Source organism: Podarcis cretensis, assembly GCF_951804945.1.
Source record: "Podarcis cretensis genome assembly, chromosome: 2".
NCBI classification, from domain to species: domain Eukaryota; kingdom Metazoa; phylum Chordata; class Lepidosauria; order Squamata; family Lacertidae; genus Podarcis; species Podarcis cretensis.
Window position 1 is genome coordinate 123113205 of NC_137171.1, and position 7322 is coordinate 123120526.

Sequence of the window (7322 nt, forward strand, 5' to 3'; positions counted from 1 at the left end):
GGATTAACACTGGATAGCCACCATCTATAGGAAGAGTTTTCTTATGGACTTGGGTTGCAGTCCACTTCTTTACAGATTAGTATTTTATTTGTTTGCTAATATTGCAATCTGCTTGAAAAGCAGGATAGAAACATATAAATCAATAAATGCCTGTCCATCGAGAAGCAGGAATGAATGCATAAATTCACAAAAGCCTGCGTTTCTCACTATAAATCATCTGATGGAGTTATTGTGAGGTGTGCAGAAGAACCCTCTCAATTGTGATACCATTATGCATGCCCCGCCCCAAGATTTCCTTCTTTAAAGTAAAAAAGGTCCTGTTAGATATAAGGCTGTTATTAGTCTTTTTTTTTGCAGATGCAGAGCGTTGTGTCAAATGTCCAAACGATCAACATTCAAACAAGGCCCGAGATCAATGTGTCCACAAGATCATCACCTTTTTGACTTATGAAGAAAACGTGGGGATTGTCCTATCTTCCTTTGCCCTCTTCTTGTCCTTAACCATAGGCTTTGTGTTAGGGATCTTCATAAAATACCAGGAAACTCCCATAGTCAAAGCCAACAACCGGGACCTCTCCTACATCCTCCTTCTCTGCCTCCTGCTTTCTTTTTTGTCCTCCTTTCTCTTCATTGGCCGGCCAAAGAAAGCCACTTGCCTTCTCCAGCAATCTGCCTTCAGCATCATCTTCTCAGTTGCCGTCTCTTCTGTGTTGGCCAAAACCATCAATGTGGTGCTGGCCTTTCTGGCCACAAAGCCAGGGAACAAGGTGAGGAGATGGCTGGGGAAGAGTCTGGCCAACTCCATTGTCCTTTCCTGTTCCAGTGTCCAAGTGATCATCTCTGCTATCTGGTTGGGAACCTCTCCCCCATTCCCAGACTCTGACATGAGCTCCCAACCTGGGCAGATCATCCTACAATGTAATGAAGGGTCTGCTGCCATGTTTTATGGTTCACTTGGTTACATGGGCTTCCTTTCTGCCATCTGCTTCATGGTGGCTTTCCTAGCCAGGAAGCTGCCTGGGTCCTTCAATGAAGCTAAGCTGATCACCTTCAGCATGCTGGTCTTCTGCAGTGTTTGGGTGTCCTTTGTTCCCACCTACCTGAGCACCAAGGGGAAGTACATGGTAGCCGTGCAGGTCTTCTCTATCTTAGCCTCCAGTGCTGGGCTTCTGGGCTGCATCTTCATGCCAAAATGTTATATTATTGTATTGAGGCCTGATCTGAATACAAAAGATTACCTGACAAGAACATCTAAAGATGGTACCTGAGTCTTAAAGTATTCAGTTTTAACCCTTTATGTTCAGCATAGTAGTAATAAAGCTCACATACTTGTCCAGAGTCAGACAAAAATAAAATAAATTGGAAATATTCATTTAGATGAAAGCACAGAAATAATGACACCAGAAATCTTCCTGCTGGGATGTATGGATATATAATTACGAAAAGACTATGCAACCTTGTTGTAATATATGATTGCTTCTGTGAGACTTTTATATGCACACAGATAGAAGGACACATCATTACCAACAATGGAAGAATGACTATTAAAACTAACAGACTTATCTGAGATGGTAAACTGACATGTTTAATCAAAGGAAAATTAATGTTAACAGTAACTTCTCATAGACTTTTTACGAGAAAAAAAGACATCTGGATTTGAGGATTGAAGATAATGTTTGTTTATAAAAATGGCCTTGTGGGGTATATAGTGAATTGGATGAAGTACCAGTAAATATTGTTTTGTATGACGAAGCGATGAAGAATCAGAAGTTTTCTTTCTGAATCTTATTCATCGATCTTTCTTTTTATACTTCATTTCTTTAAAACATTTCTTTCTTTTTCCTTCTTTATTCCTCGTCCCTTTCTGTGTCTTTATTGTATCTATATAAAAGTCTTGGCTTGGTAAAGAAATGTGAATATATATCAGGTTTTGTATTTTCTTCTATAAACCTTAATAAAACTTACAGAAAATGAAAAAAAGCACAGAAATAATGTAACCATATGGACTTGGCAATCACTGAAATGTAAGAAAGTGTTCATGAATATAAAGGAGCGATTTATAAATGGAAAACTGTATTTGATTGGCATACAAAAACAATTAACCAACGGTACTGAATGAAACATGATCATTCCTAAACTCAGATTACATCTTGCTGAAAGTTCCACAAGCTCTAATATTTAAAAGCTTAATAAATGCTCTTTCTTTTCACTATTTAACCAAAATATTAAGTGGGGCATCGGGAGGATGAGTCAAGGAAACGGCTTCTGGGGATTAAGGTGGGAAGTTTTGGAAGATGAATGCAGGATCCAGAGTGATCCAAATGAGAAGGAAGTTCAAATAAGAATAACAGGTAATGTGAAAAATGAGAATAGGAAGTCTGAAACTCACAAGGGAATAAACAGCAAGCAAAACATCAGGTAGATGCCTTCACTGCACTCCTTCTGGTGCCTTATGAAAACATTGATCCCAGTGAAGAGACAATTCCGATGGTTCTCTAATGCAATTGCCCATCCAGACATGCAGAATGTTGACATGTTGTTTTTCAGTGTTGTTTTCATCTGCCCTTGATCTTAATTAATTTCACCATTTTATTCTTTTGTTACCTACTTTAATTTTATTACAATCAAGTGGTATATGAATCCAGTGAAATAAATAAAATATCCCAGAATAAAACATATTTGGTAGATATGTATATATATTCTGGACTGTGGGATACTTCAATTATTCTTTCACAGTGATTCTTTCACACCTTCCCTGTACCTTCCAAAGTTGATGAACCGCATCTGCCCTATTTCCCTCTATAGCACTTGCAGTAACCGCCTTTTGACGGTCTTGTCAGCTCAATGCACCAGAGTCCCTAACTCAGAGTGGCTCATAGAATATGTCAAATTTGTGTACCCCAGTGGCCAGCATCTTAGTCAACCAAATCATAACTCTTCTTGAGAAAGATCTGTGTCTTTCAGAGAAATATGTAATTCCCTTTACAACCTCATTTTTATATTTCCAGATGCCAACAAGTTCCAAATTGTCCATCATTTAAAGAAAAAAACTTTCTTTAGTTTATCCTGGGATGTTTTAATATTTTTATGTGAAGTACTGTCCTGCACTGAAGAGTCCACTCCATTTCTGTCTTCCATGAGGCACCAATTTTCAGATGCAAAATCCGTCAACCTTTCCATAAGTCCCTTATACTGGTTTGTCTTCATTGGGAGCATATATGCCTAGAACCAAAAACTTCCATCTCAACATATCTACTTTGTTCATCAGAGAATATCCATTTGGGGCAGAATTGGGAATGTGTATATAAAGAACAACTCCATTTAGCCCCTTCAGTCCTGCAAAGATAAATTCCTCACCTAATCTATTTTAATCAAATATCTGATACCCTTTTTCCTAATGTGTGTTTCTTATAAACAAATTTGATCCAATTTCAGTGTTTTCCCCCCAATAACGAAATATCTCCTTTCTCTTTTGAGGAGCATTTGCATCATTTATATTCTATGCTAAGTATTGGTAATCCATAGGTGAGCAGATTATTTTGTGACGCCTGTACCTGCATCCCCCATTTGTGATTTGCTAGTGAAATCTGTTCATCCAGAAATGGAGGTGTAATTGAGGAGGTCAGGTATGGGAGAGAAGTTGGGGGAGATCCTTCTCAGCTTGAGATCTCAATTACCTCCTGTTCGTCAGAGCAGACAATATTGATTCTTGATGGTTCCATGTTCTGACTCGAGAAAGCAGGGCTGTGGAACCACTGGCCAAGGTGGTCCTCTCTATCTGGTCCTCTGTAGGCCACATACCCCTCCCTAGCCATGCCCCTTACTGGTCCTGCTTTGTGACATTCCTGTGTGTTTTTGCATGACTGATGTGCTGCCTTGAACTCTTATATTGCTCCTTGCTTGTCTGGATAGAGAATAGACAGGGGTGCATATGTATGTAGGAACTAGGCTGCAGCAGAAAAGGTCAAAGGGGGGAGTATTCATTGTGCTTTCCACTTTTGCCTCTAGCAATACCCACCATTGGCATATGCCCCCCCCCATAAGGTTGCCCAGAAGGGACTGTGGCCTGGTTTCATGAGCTCAAAGTAGCTACTCCATGTTGTGTGTGTCTGTGTGTTCACTTACATCCTAAAGGAATATCTTGGTCCTGGCACTTATGAAGGTACTTGGTTAGTTAAAGGCCAAGCTGACCTTTTCCCCACACTGACCCATGTCAAAACCAGGGAGCTACTTCTGTGAATTCTCATAAACATGTTTTCCTTCACCTCTGCACCTGCGCATCAAGCCACATAGAAAATCTATGGTGTTGCCAAGGTGACGTTTCCTCTCGTATAATTATCCTTACTCTAGCCAAAGCTCTAGGGATTGAGCCAAAGATTGCCTGTGAGAAAAACCAGCCCAATATCAGAATCAAAGGCAAGGTAAGATAATTCATGGTGTGTAAAATAGCCCCTATGCTGCTGAGAATCTGTCTTGTCCATTTCCCAGTGCCACAAATGATCATGTTTGAGCACCTGAGGTCTAGACTTTGAGTGTTGATATTTCTTTTCAGATGCGTTGGGATGAGAAGTTTTCTTTGTTTCTGAATTTTGTCCCATGATATCCTAAGTAGTTTTGCTAGTAAGAAAAATAAAGTACATGCTCTGTATCACAAACAAAAAGCAAGCAGTGCTCCTCACTGAAAGTCTCACCCCTTGTTAGGATTGTGCTTGTCTTTAGGAATCCTCAAATGGGCTATTTTAGGGTGTCAACACAAACATTTTGGGGGGATCCATGAAGAAGGGGAGCTGGGTCATTCGAATTGTCAGATCACCCACATCCACAGAGGGAAGCACCACATCTAAGGAATGTCCACAGCGATGACACAGGCCAGATTTATTCAGGGAAAGCCCCATGGAGTCCTTGCTTTCCACAAAGTCTGAGCAGTCCCTTGTAAGATCGTGTCGGCATGCATGTTAAAATTCCCTTGGACCTCCAGATGAGGTGTTTCCAGGAGAACATCTGGCAGAACCTGAAGCAGCTGAAGTAGGGAGTTCTTGGTGCAGCAGGGAGGCTGGTACACCAACAGGAATCCTGCACTGCCCCTTTTGCCAGAGTTCCAGAACATGCACTCAGAAAACTGTGTCCTCCTAATAGGTCGCTTCGTGAAAACTAAAGACTTCCTAAAAAATCACTGCAACCCCACTCCCCGCCAACATGACCTGAGTTGCTGTGCGTAAGAGAAACCTGGCATACAAGCAGTGGTAAGAACAGGCCAAGCTGCTGTGTCCAACCAAATCTGGGTTACTCATGCCAGGTCAATTCCCCCATCCATGATCAAGTCATAGATGGCACTGTTTTTATTGGTCATTGACATGGCAGTTAAAAGTTAATTTATTAATTTAAGTTACCACTAGTTGTGTTCTAAGACCGATTCACTGAAGCCCTAAGCAGCAGGAACACAGAACATAAAGCAGTTACACCTTCAGGATTGGACCATGGCACAGATGTCCAGGGAGCCCTGTTCGGGTTGCCATTGTCGGGATCTCTGCTCGGCCAAGCTGATAAATCTCATCTTCCGGAATCGCCCTCCCAACGAATAATTAACGACCTGAGCCTTTCATGAGGCTCCAAGGCACATTCCCCCCTTCAGCAGAGTTTCCAGCACAGGAAAGAGACAAGAGGTTTGGACTACACTGCAAAGACTTTTATTTCCAAGCTACACAGACAGCAAAGAAATATACATCCTCTCTCTATGAAAGCAGAGAGCAACTCAAACAAAGGAACAAAGGAAACATGACACCAGTAAACATCACATCCGTCTCCTGCCTCCGTGAGACTTCCAACAGCCTGGAAGGTCTCTGGAATGTAAACAGAGTCCTGTGACTCCAAGCAGCTGCTCAGTGGCAAAGAGAAACTAGCAGACATATGTCCTCTTTTTCCAGAGCATGTCCACTTCTTAAAAATGAGAGCTGTCCTAGCGATAAAAGTAGAAGTTGGCAAATGTGTCCTCTATTTTGCTCTTCTAAATATGGCAGAGCGGGGAACTAGATCTAAGGAAAACTTTGAAAAATATTGGGTTTGACTCATTCTCTAGCTAAAAGAGCCCCAGTGGAGTTTAAGACTGAAATATCTGCAGCTTTTGCAAAGTGTGGGAAACATAGGTTGTTGGACTTTTAAACACCCTGGCATTAAGCACCAACAATGTGCTCCCCATGCCTCTACCCCTCTGGCAGTGAATAGACCACAAACTGAAGTAAGAGCACCAGCAGCGGACTTCCCTTGTTGGGTCGTGGTGGCAGTGCTGCAGAGCCACACAAGCGACTCAACAACTTTGGATGATCTCTTTGGATTTTTTTAAAAAGGTATCGTCTTATAACTGAAGGATTGTCTCCATCCCCTTCATTCAGCCTGGACACTGAGGTTCAGCTGCAAGGCTCTTCTGGAGGTTCCATCACTGCAAGAAGTGAGGTTAAAGGGAACCAGGCAGAGGGCCTATTCAGTACAGCCCACCCTCTAATTTATTACAGTCATACCTTGGTTTACAGACACTTCGGGTTGTGCGATTTCAGGTTGCGCACATTGCTGAACCCGGAAGTACCGGAAGAAGAAGAAGAGTTTGGATTTGATATCCCGCCTTTCACTCCCTTTAAGGAGTATCAAAGCGGCTCACATTCTCCTTTCCCTTCCTCCCCCACAACAAACACTCTGTGAGGTGAGTGGGGCTGAGAGACTTCAAAGAAGTGTGACTGGCCCAAGGTTACCCAGCAGCTGCATGTGGAGGAGCGGAGACGCGAACCTGGTTCCCCGGATTACGTGACTACCGCTCTTCACCACTACACCACACTGGCTCTCAACAGGTTACTTCTGGGTTCTGGCGCTTGTGCATGCGCAGAAACGCTAAATTGCTCTTTGCGCTTGGCCAGAAGCGCCGAATCGGAACCCACGTGTGCGCAGACACGGCACTGTGGGTTGATAACACTGCGGGTTGAAACGTGTTTCCCACAAAGATCAAGTTCGCAACTCGATCATCCACTATATTATTATTATTACATGGGGGCGTCTTATAAACGAGAAAAGATGGTACATTTAAAGAAAATAAAGCGACATAAACAATTGAGATGTAATTTGCAAAAAATTATTGATGATAGTCACACTGCTTTAATAATGTATTCATGTTTCAAAGGTGAAAGTCACTTCAGGTTTAGCTCAAGTGTTACTTTTCATCAGAAAATCCTCATGGAAGGAAAACCTGATAAATGCTTGAACTATGAAAAGAGCATTTGGTGGAACCCACACTGTGCATCCCACCAACGAATGATTATTGGGAAAGAAACAGGATA